At 47.5% G+C, this 14665-nt stretch overlaps 1 protein-coding gene across 4 annotated transcripts in view; it reads left to right on the top strand.

Moving 5' to 3' along the window:
* The first annotated feature begins 6031 nt into the window (after window positions 1–6031).
* GLI3 (GLI family zinc finger 3) overlaps window positions 6032–14665 on the top strand; it is a 263246-nt gene continuing 254612 nt past the window's right edge. The window contains exons 1-2 of one of the 4 annotated variants that reach the window (XM_070264358.1): window positions 6359–6457; window positions 7588–7744. The gene's annotated coding sequence lies outside the window, so the exon portion shown is untranslated. Of the gene's footprint in view, window positions 6172–6298; window positions 6458–7587; window positions 7745–14665 lie in introns of those variants that run through there. The other 3 variants (XM_070264361.1, XM_070264360.1, XM_070264359.1) reach the window with 3 other exon arrangements.

Here is a 14665-nt window from a genome sequence, read left to right as displayed (position 1 = left end):
CCCAGGGTTGTTCTGGTTCAGATCCTGGGCGTGGACCTAGCACTGCTCATCAAGCCACGCTGAGGTGGCGTCCCACATAGCACAACGAGAAGGACCTACAACTAGAATATACAACTATGTACTGGGGGGCTTTGGGAAGAAAAAGAAGAAGAAAAAAAAAGGAAAGAAGATTGGCAATAGATGTTAGTTCAGATGTCAATCTTTAAAAAAAAGAAAAGACAACGATGCAGTGGGGACACAGCTAGAGACAGATGAAGGACAGAAATTCTAGAAGGAAATGTTGGAGCTATTTGCTGTCATGTGTTTGACATTGCATCCCCCCTTTATAGCCTGTTTATTAAAAGATTCAGTAAAACCTACAGTTTGTGTAAGTGGATCATTCAGGGCAAAAACAGCAAACTCAAATGTTTGCAGGAGCGAGACATATTACGGAACTGAGTGAAGCTGCAAATATAATGCGATGAGGAGTGGTAGCGGCTGTGACAAAATGAAGAGTACCAGGCAACACGGACTCATGCACATCAAATAACACGCATCAGCAGACCACACCTGTCTCACCGGCGACTGCTTGTCACCTTAGCTTCAAGGAAACTCCAAGAAATGCTGAGCGTTGGAGCCAGGTGGATGGGAGACGATCGCGAAGATAGTGGAGCAGACCCTGGGCTAAGAGATGGAAAAGGCAAGTGAAACCAGTGTGTCCTGTGAATAAGCTCTTAGGAAAGGAAGGGGAGACCTCAGGAAACAGACGCTGGTGACTAAACTGCCTTGTTGGAGACACAGAGAGAAACTTGTTTTACTTTTGAAAGAGAGGGATGGAGAAAACCATCCCTGGGCTAGCCAAATCATCAGCAAAATCTAAAAGCTCACCCCATGCCCGCTGTAGGGAGGTTTCCTGTGGAGCGGGCGACGGTCTGAGAATGGGGTATGGGGCGATGTCACGCAGCATCCACGAGGGCTCTGAACTTCGCAAAAACCCACAGGGAGGGTTTCAGGTCTTTCTAACCTGTGGGACTGGCTGAGGTCCAAGCCAATTATAGCTACATGTCCAAGGTGAAGAGAGACACAGCCAACATCTGGCTTACATTTATAATCCCAATGTTGTAGGAAGATGGAAGAATACGTTACGCGGGTGCTGAGTGAGAGACCCCCAGAAGGGCACCTTTGTGATGTACTTGACAGCATTCTCCCTCTCTGGCAACTGGCCAGTCAGCGTGGGAAAGCTTGGGCCTAGGCACTCTGTGCCACCTCATGAGTGATTCCTTCGCTGGGGCACTCCTGAGACATTTGTGTGGCTGGCTATCTGCCTGCATCCCCCAGTACTTTTCCGACACGCACACTGCTGGGTGGTGCTGTGCACGCAGAACCACGATGCCCAGGGAATGAGAAGGAGCAGCAGGAAACCTAAATGGGCCTTCTGTTGCCCTCAGGAAGTCAAATCAGCTCAGTCTAGGAATAGCTTGTCACGGCCCTGCGGTGAATGCCGAAAGGAAAGGAGCACTTTAGGAAACTGGAGGTCAGGGGAGGAATGGCGGGTGGGGGAGAGAGAGTCATGAGTTGGGAGACACTGGGGTCTGGGACCTTGGTTCTTGCTCTGTCTCCCTTGCACACCTCCAGGGGCCAGTTCCCCGACTCCTTGTGCTCTCATCCACAAGATACCTCTGCAAGTGAGGCCTTCCCAGCTGAGAGGGAGGTTGGCCTTTTCCTGCTGCTCCCACTCAGGGGGTGGGTCGCTCGGGGGGAGCATGCACAGACATAAGAAACTTTATTTTTGTTTTGGACTCTGGTTCTCAAATGCAGCCAATACAGTATTTCAATTCCCATCATTTTTCAAAGTGGTGAGAATCCTTAGGGAAGGAGTGTCTTAACTGGTACCTACAAACTTCCGAAAGACATACAGACAGACAGTGATGTAGGGGTCCTAGTTTCAGCAGCAAGCTGTATTTTCTGCTGTAATTCAGAAACGTTTGGAAATGTTGGGTGGGCTGGTTGTGTTGTCTGCAAGGAATCTATTTGCATGCCAGACTGAGGAGCCTCCTGGGAAATAACTCACCATAAGTGAAGAGAGCGTGCAGCAGATAGGCTTGGTCCAATAGTAAAATCTCCATGGTGGACTAGTTGGTTGGTTGGATAGATGGATGGACGGACAGACGGACAGACAGATATGAGCATTTGCATTTGCATCATGAAAGCCTTTACTGTTTCAAGTCTGGGAACAAAGGAGAGGAATTAATCCTTAAGGGAAAAAAAAAAATTCAGCAAATCCGAGCTATTTTCCGGAAGAAAGCTGGTAAGAAATTCAAACATGAGGACCAACATATTGAGAGCCTTCTGATCAAGTATAACTCCTAAGAGCAAGAGAACCCTTCTCCCCACACAGATGTGGGTTGCACTGTGACTTCAGAGCACTGAGGATGCCCAAGAACACGGCGGACTGAAGGTGTCACCTCCCAGCAGGCAGCCCTATGATGGGCAACTGAAGCAAAGTTGACAGTCGTGCATTTATAGGAGGGGATCAGCACAACAGAGGGAGAAAATAGTGGCCATTGTGTTGGGCTTTATAGACGACACCTGTTAATTGTTTACCTGGCATGCAACTCTCTCTCTTGCCTGGCCAAGAGGAACATTGCATCTCCTTGGACAAGGTGATTCTTCTCTGGGAATGCAAACAGAAAGATTGATTATGTAAAATGCAGCTGCCTCTGGCCACTTTTCCTTGGTTGCCTAAAGAAGGTTCAGATGAATAAAGTCTAGCTGAAAGAGAAACAAAACTCAGCAGACAGTGTTTGAGCCCCTGGATCCTGCCTTGCCTGAAGACCACCTACACACTTCTGCACTTTTCAGTCAGCACCTCCTCCCCACCCCCACCCTCTTTAAATTTAACTTAAGCCAATTTGAGTTGGAATTCTGTCACTTGCAGCTGGGAGTTTATCAGTCAGTACTCATGAAATATCCCCTTGGAATTTCCCAATAATTAATTAGGGGTTACTGCACAAGGAGATGGAAGAGCCACAGTGGTAAGTGAGAGCAAGCACAGTAATTATGTATAGCACACACAACGGGGCAAAACAAGGCAGAGGAGTATGTGAAGTTCGTTCTCAGCTTCCTCCCTTGTCCTCTGAAGTGCAGATCCTTCATTCTCCTCTATCTCTGTCAGTGTTGTTTTGGGTTGAATCGTGTCCCCTCAAAGATATATTGAAGTTCTAACTCCAGGAATCCCAGAATGTGATCTGATTTGGAAAGAGGGTTGTTGCAGATGTTCTTAGTTAAGATGAGGTCATACTGGAGTAGGGTGGGCTTCTAAGCCAATCGGACTGGGGCCCTTGGGATGAGGAGAGAGAGACAACGGAAGAATGCCATATGGCTACAGAGGCGTAGGTTGGAGGCAAGCAGCTCAAGCCAGACCACCAAGGATTGACAGACACCACGAGAAGCTGGAAGAGGCAAGGACAGATCTTCCCCTAGAGGTTTCAGAGGGAGCTGAGAACTTGACTTTGCACTTCTAGCCTTTAGAACGGAGACAATAGATTTCTGTTGTTTGAAGCCACCCGGTGTGTCATACTTAGTTCTGGCAGCCCTTGAATCTCATATAAATATCTTCGAGTCTCCTGCTTCATCCAAGTTGTTGCAAAAAAAAATCTGTCTTATAAGCTTAATCATTTTGAGGACTCACTGTATTAAAATTTCCTAGGATATTTGCATTTGAAAAGAGAACTGATGAGAGATGGCAATAAATGAATCTATAACGGTGGAATTTTAGACACGGAGGAAGGGTTATCCCAGAGCCGTGTAAATCTGTAAGTGCCTGTTTATCATTACAGGAGAGGTTCTCATATTGAGTTTCAGGGTGCCTTTGGGGTTTTCAGACATGTCTCAGGAACCTTTGCAGAAAAGGGGGTGGGAGAGAAGAGAAAGGCTAGGGGGCTGGGTTCTGGGACCCCACCCAACTGCAACCAAAGTTGCTCTCTTTTATATTGTGGGAGTCCACGTAAGATTTCATTCGGAAGAAAGAGTTCTTGTGTTAAAATAGACTGAAAGTCACCGCATTGTGGCATTATTTAACTCACACTAAGGCAAACTATATTTTATTTCTTCCACCATTTTGGCAAAATGTGCCCACTTACATACATGTTTCCACTAAAGCCGAGGGCGGTTAGTTTCTGCCAAGAATCTCAGGTGAGGAAGCAGGGGCACACGGGAGACCCCAGCTTTATTCCTCCTCTTTTGCTTTTAGCTTTTCTGGTGGGCATAAGGGGAATGATTAGCTGCTTTTTCTTTGTTCTTGTCTTTTTAAAACTGAGAATCAAGATCTTCGTGATCCAAAATGTGCTGGGAGACTAAGTACAAGTAGAAATATCTAGTTTATTCGAGTTGTTGATTTATTGGCTGTCTTTCTGCTTTTTATTTATTTTTCGCCATTGGGTGAACAGAGGAGGCTATCAGGATGTATTATTTGCATTCATGTGATTGAGGCAGAAACAGTACTTGAATACAAGAAAAATTGTGACAGATGCTGGGGTATATACAGAAAAGAGGAGCTAGCCACTCTCTGCAATTGCAAAAGTATAATAATAATTCTTGCACATTTGTGTCCCTTTACACTTACACGTGCGTGATCTCACTGGAAACCCAGACAAATCCTAGGTCTGCAGCCTGGTTTTCCTGTCACCATCCTTTAGATGGGCTCAGAGCCCATGGAGACTTAGAGAACCACCCTGGGCCTGAGGCCAGTCAGCGAGCAGAAGCTGGCACTCCGGCCCATGTATCCTGAGACCTCTGCTTTGTATGATGAGTAAGTGGTGTTCTTTTTTTTTTTTTTCTTTTTTTAAAGAGTGGTTAGGCCGAGAAAGAAATCTTAAAATAAATGTCCAAAGAGGGCTTTCAGCCCTACTCTATCTCCACAGCTTCTGCCATAAAAGCTGAACTCAGGGTCTCCTTTGGTCCAGTCTTTGAGATAAGCAGCAAGTCCCAGGAAGCGAACAGTGAATACCACCATCGACTCCCTTAAAAAATTCTCCAGTTAAGCATTTGAATCTCAAAATGCTCCTCAAATCATAATAGCTAATCATTCACCCACCCACTCTGCCTTCAGTCAAGACGCTCAGCGAGTCAACACAAGTGCACCCTGAGCTGAGGAAGGCACTGGTGGCAGCGGTGGGTGGGTAAACGCTCAGCTTACCCCAGCAAGAATGGATTTTGGAATGTCACGGGGGGGTTTCTTTTCTTTCTTTCTTTTCCTTCCTTTGTTTGCCCCATGGGAACTCCTTTTTTAAGCTACAGGTCCGGGTTGGGTACACTGAAAGGGAACAGATGAATGTAGGCTGGCCGGTTGAGGGAGGAGGGAAAATAATTTTTGCTAGTATGGGCCACTGAAAATAAATCAGAGACACTTTGCAGCTCAGCGAAAAGCACCACGTTGGAGTCCAGGCTCCAAGCCCGGGGTCTTTGTTTTTGTGTCCTTTATAAAGTGGCCCATGGGGACAGCAGGCTGTGGAGTGGGAGTTCCCACTTCCCAGATTTGGCCCCAAGGGCTGATGACTCCGGTGGAGAGGAAACCCCTGAACTTCCAAAAGCATCCTCTGGCAAGAAAGGGAGTTTCAGGGTTGGCCTGGGGAAATGTAAAGGAGAGGTGGGGGGGGAGGGAGGGGGGTGTGATCAGAGAGGCCTTCAAAGAAGAAAGGGGAGCCCAATCCGGGGGCGGAGAGGCGGGGTGGGAGGCGATGGGAGCAGGCAGGACGCAGCCCGGGCGCGGGGCGCTGGGGCGGGGGCGTCCCGGCGTTGCCGCGAGCGCAGGCGGGGAGGGCGGCCGTGACATCACGCCCGGGCCCCCTTCCCCTCGCCGGGTGGGTGGGGCTTCGGCGCGCGGAGCGGGCGCGGGGTCAAGGAGGGGGAAGAGGAGGAGCAGGCATGAATGTGTCTGTGTGAGGACCAGGGAGGGGCGGAGGGGGCGGAGGGGGCGGAGGAGGAGGAGGAGGGAGAGAGGCGGAGGGCGGGGTGGGAGCGCGCGCGTGGCTCGGGGCGCCCGGGCTCCCCCCAGCCCCCGACCCCGGCCCGCGACGTGCCGCCTCCTCGCCGCCGCCCGCATCGCAGCTGGGACCTGCTCCGGGGCGCGGGGACCCGGCGAGCGGGAAGCGCGGGCCCCCGGCGCGGCCTGGAAGGAGCAAGAAAGCAAAAGTAAGACGAGCTGCACTCCAAGTTTTCCCAACTTCGCCCCCTGCGGCGGCAGGCGTCCTGCTGCTCGGCGCGTCCTCCCCGCGCCGGAGAGTGGCAGAAAGAAAAGAGACGGGGCGGGGGCGGGGGCGGGGGAAGAGGGAGCTCGGCGGCGAGAGGAGTCCGGCAACATCTGTTAAAACTTGGGGGAGGAGGAGCGCGGGGAGGAGGAGGAGGAAGAGGAGGAGAAGAGGGCAGGAGGGAGCGCGAGGGAGGGAAGCCCAGAGCCGAGGGACAACTTTTCCAGCCCGTGAGTAGCACAGGCTGCGCGGGTCGGGGCGGGGGGCTCGTCCACCCCGCGCGGGTGTCCGAGCCGGGATGGGACCTTCTTCCAGAAAGTCGATTGGATGCCAGGAGGGGAAGACGGGGGGAGCTCTCTTTCTTTCTCCTTCCCCTCCCTCCCGCGGGTGAACCAAATCAGAACTGTCACTCAGGGCCTGTGAGTCAGAAGGGATCGGATTACACGATCCCTGAAACCGATGCCGGAGCTGCACGAGCGGGAGGGAGCGGGCAGGGGCAGCGCCACCGGCGCGCTCGCACACTCGCCCTCGCGCACACTCGCCGCCCCGACTCGCCCGCGCCGCTCGCCCGCCCGCCCCGCGCGCCCCGCGGCCGCCCGCGCCGCACCATGCCCGCGGCGGGCGCCCCCCGCGCCCGGCCCCGCCGCTCGCCGTAGCCAGAGCCGCCCGCGGCCGCGCGGAGCCCGGAGCCGCCCGCCCGCGCCCCGGACGCGGGTCTATGGGAAGTTCGGGGACTTGACAGCCGCCGCCGCCGCAGGTACGTCCCGCCCGAAGTTCTTTGTTTCGCGGGCCCCGCACCGGGCAGCCCGCTCCTGCGGCCGCGCGCGCGCCTCCAGGTCGAGAGAGGGTCCCCCACGGGGGGAACGGGAGGAAATGAAAATGGCTGTCAAAAGGCGCCCAGATTTGGAGAGCGGCGCGCCAGGCGTCGGAGCCGATCTTGCCTGCGCTCCCTCCTTCCTGAAGCTCCCTCCCAAGTGTCTGATCCCTCGGCCAGCCGCAGACGCACCGGAGAATTGCACAGCCCGGAGGGGGACCAAGTTTGAGCGGCGGCGGCGGCGGCGGCGCCCCTCGCCCCCACTTCCCGCCCGAGGGTTCAGCGGAGCTCCGGGAGACCCCAGGGCTCGGGTGCCCGCCCGCGCGCTGTTGCGTGCCCCTCGGGTGCCGGGCGCGGCGGGCGGCGGGCGGCGAGCCGGGTCCCCGCGGGGCGCGCGGCGGCGGGGCTCGCTCCAGCCTGCGCGTCCTGCCGAGGGGGTGTGGGGTGCGCCGCGGGGAGAGGTGCGCCCCCGGCGTCATAGAGGAAAAGTGAAAGTTGTACCATCTGTGTATGATTTGGGCTTCTTTTCTTTCTTTTCCTTTCCAGGGACAGCACACACACACAAAACAAACAAAAGAAAGCAAAGAAAACAAAAGAAAGAAAAGCGGTAGAAGCGGCTGCAGGGAGCGAGTGCGGGGGTGTGGGTGACCGTGGCCCCGGCAATAATCGTTTGAGAGGCCGCATTTTCACCGAGCAGAGCTGGGTATGAATCACTCTGCAGGAGACAGTTACTTTCTTGAGTTGCAGAGGGAAAATGGGCGGGAGGAGGTGGAGAGGGAGTAAATATTTACCCCAAACTTGGAGAGTTTGTGAAGCGACTTTTAAGCAGATTGCCAGATGCCGAAGCTCTGCTGCACAGCCCGCCTTTTATCCTTCCGTGAACTTTGGGCTCCTGTCCCGGATTGCACCTCCATCAGGAGATGCCATCCCGAGAGGGGCTGGACCAGGCTTCCCTTGCTGACCCCGTGTGGAAAGAGGATTAAGGAGGCATCCTCCTGGCTGCTGCTCCTGCCCCCAACTCCTCGTCTCGCTGGTGTGCAGTGCCGAATAGATTCTGGCCTTGGGTACAGTGCGCGTGGCCCTCTGCCAGTTTATATGTACATATATTTATGTAAAACATTTTCTCCCAGCTCTTTGCCAGCTGTTCCACATTTTCCAGCTGCCATTTCGGTTTGAAATGATGGACTGTCCGCATCTCCAAGTGAAAGAGCCCTTTAGTCAGAGGTATGGAGGGCCGGCCGCTGTGCAGACATGGGCAGTGCCATTAGCCGGACTGGTAGTAGTAGTTCTGAAAAAGACCTTCTGCTCTCCTTTTCCTTGCCTCTTTCTTCTCCCCAATTAGTCTTTCCAGAGCACTTTGCTGGAAAGTCACAATAATTAGGCTTTCCCCCCCAAATGTGATTTTGTACCGAATTGGGATGAGGCCATTTTTTAGATCCCTGAAATATGTGTCTGGTGGAAATAAATTAACTTTTAAAAAGAGTTCCAGCTTGAGTGCGTTGGGCATGGCTGGTGGGGGGCCTCTGTCGTGGCCAACTGAAGTGATCTCATTTCAGTCTATTTAAGGCAGGAGCTAGTCATCATCCCCATGTTACACTTTTTGTGTTGTTTGATGTCTTAGCGTATTATAGACCGAAATCTTCCAGAATTGGCCTAAAGTATTAATTTTGAGTATTTATGTAATTGCTCTGTAATTTGAATAGGTGCCTTATTGATTGATTCCTGTAATTATTTCATTTAGGTTTTAAATTAAAAATTAATAATAGTCTGACAGTTTCTTAATTACATGTGTCAAGATTATTTTGAAGGAGGAAAATGCTATGTTTTAAAGTAGTGAGATAACCTCAGAATCTCTTCATTTTTCTCAAGCCGAGCAGTCTTTCTGATGAGAGGATATATTAAAGCCGTGGTGATTGGTCTTGACGATGGCAAACTGTGTCAAGCATCTAAAGAATTTGTTTCTGTTGGGAAATATTGGTCTTAACACCCTGGTACACACGCACTGTGGCCCGTTAGACTATAGTCATAGTGAAAACAAACATGAAATAACGTTTAAATTAGTTGTAATAGCATCCTTATAGAGAGGAGAGAGTTTATTTTACACTAAGAGCTATTTAATTAGGAACTCCTTGCCTAAGGGGGAGATCCTTTCGGGGTGTATAATTTTTAAAGTCAGCCTAGGGAAGCTTTGGGTTAAGATGCCTGAATGAGCCCAGTGTGAGGGTGCCTAGTGAAATTTCACACACACAGAAGCACTTTAAAAGCTAGAGAGTGTATTATGATTAATAGGCCAGTCGGTCCAACTCAGGTGCCTCCCAGTTCCCAGTACCTTTGCCATGTTTGTTTTCCTTGATTGAACCCTAATATAAACACGTTTTTATTGTATGTCTAATTTGCAAAGGACCAGAGACAGGAAGAGAAAATTCATCCTGATGAAAAACGGCTCGGTTGAGTTATTTCATGACTTCTTTAATGAAGGAGTCATTAATTTATCAATTTGATGCCCAGGCCTAAAAGTTGAAGGGCCCTTTGTTTCTTGGCCAGTTTCTTAATTACCTGCATGCTGGAAGGGCTTCCGACTGCCTCTGGGCTCAGCCGGTGAGGGGCTTTCTTCCTTCTGTGTAAGGGGGCCTGCCACGGAGATCCCCTCTCCCCATTTTCTGAGGATGGGGTTGGGAGTTTACCAAAGGAAACAATGCGATGATCATTGTTCCAGGCACTCACTTGTCTGGAGACCGTCAGGTACTAAGGAAGACCAGTCTGGAAGGAAAAGTGAATCATTGAGTCATGAAATCCTCCAGAAAACCTGGGTAATGGCATGTTAATGCTTTTAGACGATAGTAGATTATCTTAAAAGTCAGACTTTTCTTCTTTATGCAATTGTTGTAAATCCCCAGCTAAAGAATTCTTTGAAGGAGGTTTTAGTTTTGCTGGCATTCATATTCTATAGTCGGTCTGACTTGTTTTGGAAGATTCAAGAAATTTTCTGCCAACTTATATCATGAGAGGCAATTAAAATGCTGAAATGACTATAGAGGAAATTGTGTGTGTGTGTGTGTGTGTGTGTATGTGTGTGTGTGTTTAATTTGTTAAGCGAAAGATTCCACTCTCATGATGACTTCGGGTCGTCTTTTCATTAAAGGCTAGCAGGAGATTCTGCCCACTAAAGGCTAGTAGAAGATTCTGCTTCATGTTGTCATTTTTCTAGATGAAAATTGATTTGTTCTAGTTTCAAAGCAAATAAAGGGAGACAGAATAAACAACAACAGGGCAGGGCCACCACTGCAAACTTTTTCAAGTACTTTCAGTGTATTTTTCATCTTTACTTTTTATTTGATGGGCCTGTGAAATAGAGCTGTAGACTGGCGAAGACTTTAAATGAAATTTCGCACTTTGATGATTTTTTTTAAACTTTGATATATTGACAGCAAAAGGAGCTACAGAGCTTTTATATAGCTTGAGGAGTAACGCCAAGCAGCAGTCAAACGTCTCTCTGCATTTGTGTTTAACGGCAGAAGAAAAACATGTCCATGGGCAGTCGAGGTTCTTATCAACCCTCTAATCCCAGATCCCAGCAAACCTTGAGGGCATGCCTCAGATCTCACTGAAATCACTGCAGACTCTCACAGTTTGCAGATTAAGTATGCTATGTGTTCCTGGCTCCAACAACAGTTTTATGAGCTCACTAAGCTTCCTGTTTTAAGATCCTTTTCTTAAGTTTTTAGGAGCTGCTAAAGGCAATGCTGTCTGGAGTCGGTGGTGTTTGCTCATTTAGAGACACTCAGATACTTCGTCCTCTCTCAAAATTGCCAAAATTATGATTTTTAAGTCGAAGGGCTAGTTACGTGGGAATGAGGGAGGGGCCGCGTTGGCGAGAACTTGGATGTTAAATGTGTTTGTAAGTGCGTGTGATTGCAAACTTTACGTGGTGTCTCAGTTGTTTTAAGGCACTTTTCCTTTGCCTAGCCCTGAAAATTAGACTTTTTCCACTTGTAATTCTAAATGCACTCTATTTTAGTGCCACACTTCTTGCTACTCAGGACCACTTTTAGTGTTTTTTTTTTTTTTAATGTGAAAGTGTTTTTTGTTCTCTCTGTGTATATTTCAGCAGTACAGAATGCCCCAGAAAATCTATGGTTCTCTAAAGAAACTGAATGAACAAGCCATTACATAGTTAATAAGGTGACACTGGAACATTTCAGCCCCCTCTTGAAAGGCGATACTGTGTTGCGCTCCACATCTGCATCCGTAGTATCTATAGTTGTGTCCTTATATTCGGTGCTTTTGCATTTTGCATAAGAGTCATAATTAAAAAAGAAAATACTTACATCATCGTCCAACAACATGTCATATAATTCCCAAGAGGACTCGAGCCAATTTTGTGCTTAAAGGTTATTCAATGAATGAAATTGTGAAAGCCCATTTGTCAAAGTACTGCATGGTTTCTGTTAGTTTTCAAGCCCCAAATTCATTGTCTGCCCCGGCCCAGCCATTAGTCATCAGTGTATTAGTGCTGCCTTCAGGCCATGCTGCCCAGCACTTCTTCACACCATTATAGCTTTGAAAGTGTACTCTGTCGACTTGCAGAATTACTGCTCTGATTTCCGCTTGGCTGGGTTTGAGGTAAGTCCCCTCCCTACCTTCTAGCTGACTGTAATCCTTGCTTTCTTTTAAAGCTCCTTTCCAGAGATTTAGGGCAAAACTTTCTGGAGGGCCCTGTTGGCATCATACTGTGGCTTTGTTATGGCATGCACTGTACATATAAATTGTACCTGCAGCAAATTGGATTGATTGCTGCCTGAAACTGCTAGGGGGGCTTTGCTTTGCTTTACTTTTTATTGGAGGGAGGGGGCCTATGGGGTGTGTGTGTGTGTGTGTGTGTGTGATGGCAGTATGTTTTAAACATAGGCATTTGGTTGTCTGAGTAATTTATGTCACAAAATTAAATAATGGGAGATAAGCGTAATTTTATTTAAATCTGTCTATTGGAATACCTTCAGAATGCAGTGTGACATCTGATTTGCTTATTTGCATGTGGAAAGTTTTAGCTTTAGCTATTCTGACTTTTTTTGAAGATTGCATAAGACACTTAACAATCTTCCAGATTGCTTTACGGTTCAGACTACTGATTTTTACTGAAAGAAACCGAAAACTCACAATTTAGATGAAAGATAAGTCTGAAATTGCAGTCGTGAAAGAATGAGGCAGTTAAGCCATATTCTTGATTTCGTTTTGTGATATTTTTAAAAAGAATACTTCAGTCTCAAGAGTTAGCGTTGTGCAGAGAAACCTCAGCCAGCAGCTTAAGAATGAAGCCTTAGTGAGCTCAGAGGTATGGAAACCTGAATGGAGTGGCCAGCGTGTGGACCAGGCCTGCTACTGCAGGACATCTGCTCTTTCAACTGTGGATGGTCAAATGAAATTCCACACTAAAGCATTTCAGTGGAGGGTGTGGGGTTTAGTAGAGTTGCTTTGGCAGTCTCGTACGTGATTGGGGGTGAGGGGGCAGGGGGTGAAAAAGACACAGCTGAAGAATTCTGTCTGTGAATAAGCCAAGTTTATAGGCTGAGTGGGCCAGGGGGTAATTTTTGCTGAATAAGCCTCAATGAAAAATCATTGGTTTTTTTAAAAAAAAATTGCTTTTTAAATTGCAATTAAGATTTGAGGATCACGAGTTTAAAAATTGGGAGGATGAAGTATGATGAACAGTACGCCACAAAAGAAGTATGTTAAGTATCTTTGGGATCTCGCTATCTGATTTTAACACCCAGCAGGTATTGGCCTAATATTTGTAATGGTTTAAAAGCAAGCTCCTCTTCATAGAACGTGTACCATACCCCCTTACGCGTGATAGTAAACACACACACGATTCTAGGAACCCAAAGTTATATAAGTTCTATAAGGATAATTTTTAAATTTAGGGTTTTTTTCCTTCTGAAAATGTGTCAAAACTTTTTAATTCCTGTAAACCTCAGTGAAGGGACACCTTTGATCTGTCCTGATGTTTTTGTGATATATGTGGGTTTAAGGGAAATGCAGTTTTCATGAGCTTAGCTGATGTATACGCTGATAACTGACTTAGAGATCTCATTTTCTGTCTGAGGATTGTCTGTCTCTGGCAAACCCACAGAAAGTCGGGGTGCCAGCTTGCTCCGGCGTTAATGCTCATTCGTTAATGGCACCTGCTATGCAGGGCACTTCCTGTAAAGTCTAACCAGAGTACACTGGACTGGTGTTTTACAGTTGTGCAAAACTCAGAAATGATAACAACTGTTAAACAGAGACCTTATACGCCCCTCCAATGTTTCTCAAAAAATACTGCTGGCAGCGGAGAAAGTCAAGAGCAGCTTATGATCATTTCTTTTAAATACACATGGCAGAAAAGTAAAACTGGCACACAAAATATCGTTTATGATTTTCACTGTAATCGCAATGATTACTTCGTGTCAAAAAGCTTTTTGGTGGTTGAAGTTTAATATATGGGTTTCTTAAAAGTTTAGATGTAGTTCATTTACTAAAACCAAATTCACTTAATCCATAGCCAGGCAATTATTTCCCCTTTGGGTAATTCCATTCCCCTTAGAGTAATTCCATTTTGGGATGTCTATCGTGAATACTGCTTATCTGAGATTAGGAGCCTCAGAAATGGAGGAAAGAAAGATTGAAAGCAATAGACTGCAGATTTGGGGAACCCTCTGGGCTCCCCGAGACCACTGATGGCGAGTGGAACAGAGACTGGCTTTCTTATTTGCAGTTAAAGCTTTAGGCTTACCCAATTATGGGAAAAAATCATATGTAAAGGTAAAATAATTGTACGTTTAAAAACACTATAGTTAAAAATTCATGAAGATTTCATTAAGAACATATGAAGTTGAGCTGCTTTTCCTGCAGAAAAGAAAGGCAGTGCAGATAGGGAAGGGAGAGGAAGCCTTGGAAACCTTGGGAGCTGTTCCTGTGTCACAAAGGTGGTGCATAGCTAATCGATTTTAAGTTCAGAAAGATTTTGAGCACAAGGAAACCTCAACCACATTACAAACCTGTAAGAGGTTTTCTATAATGCATGCTTATATGAGACCCACAGAGAGATTTTAAATTTCCTAAATTTTGCTCATTGAAACTCAAGACTGTTTCTCACTTCCAGAATTGATCAGAAGTGAAAATCAGCATCAGTTTGTGCTTCTCGATTTTTTTCCCTCTTCCTGAAGGATCCACTTCCATTAGAAACTGAGTTTTAATGCTGTAGGAATGCATGACTATTTAAGAGGAATTTTACCTAAACAGTTGCTCCAAGAGGAGCATCTTGAAGTAGCAGCTTATGAGCTAGTAAGAAAGTGTCAGAGAAGTGTCACCCTTCAGTGACACACAGGAGGCCTCTCAGAAAGTCTTACACAGGCTGCTTCCTTTTGGGTTTTTAAAACATTAACACATTAGGGAGATCATTCAGCTTGTAAATATACAGGCAGGTGTAAGTAAATGCACTTTCTCTGGAGGAAAGCCTTATTCCATTTTAGCAGTCGTTCCCTAAATTGCACAGAATAATTTCTCAGTTAAGGCCTGATCACCATGCTGTTAAAAGTTCCACTCTGCCTGCTGGAATGCCTTCTCTTTCTCCTCCCTCATTGGC

Source organism: Equus caballus, chromosome 4 (genome assembly GCF_041296265.1).
Source record: "Equus caballus isolate H_3958 breed thoroughbred chromosome 4, TB-T2T, whole genome shotgun sequence".
Lineage (NCBI taxonomy): Eukaryota > Metazoa > Chordata > Mammalia > Perissodactyla > Equidae > Equus > Equus caballus.
This window is presented reverse-complemented; position numbering and strand designations above follow the sequence as displayed.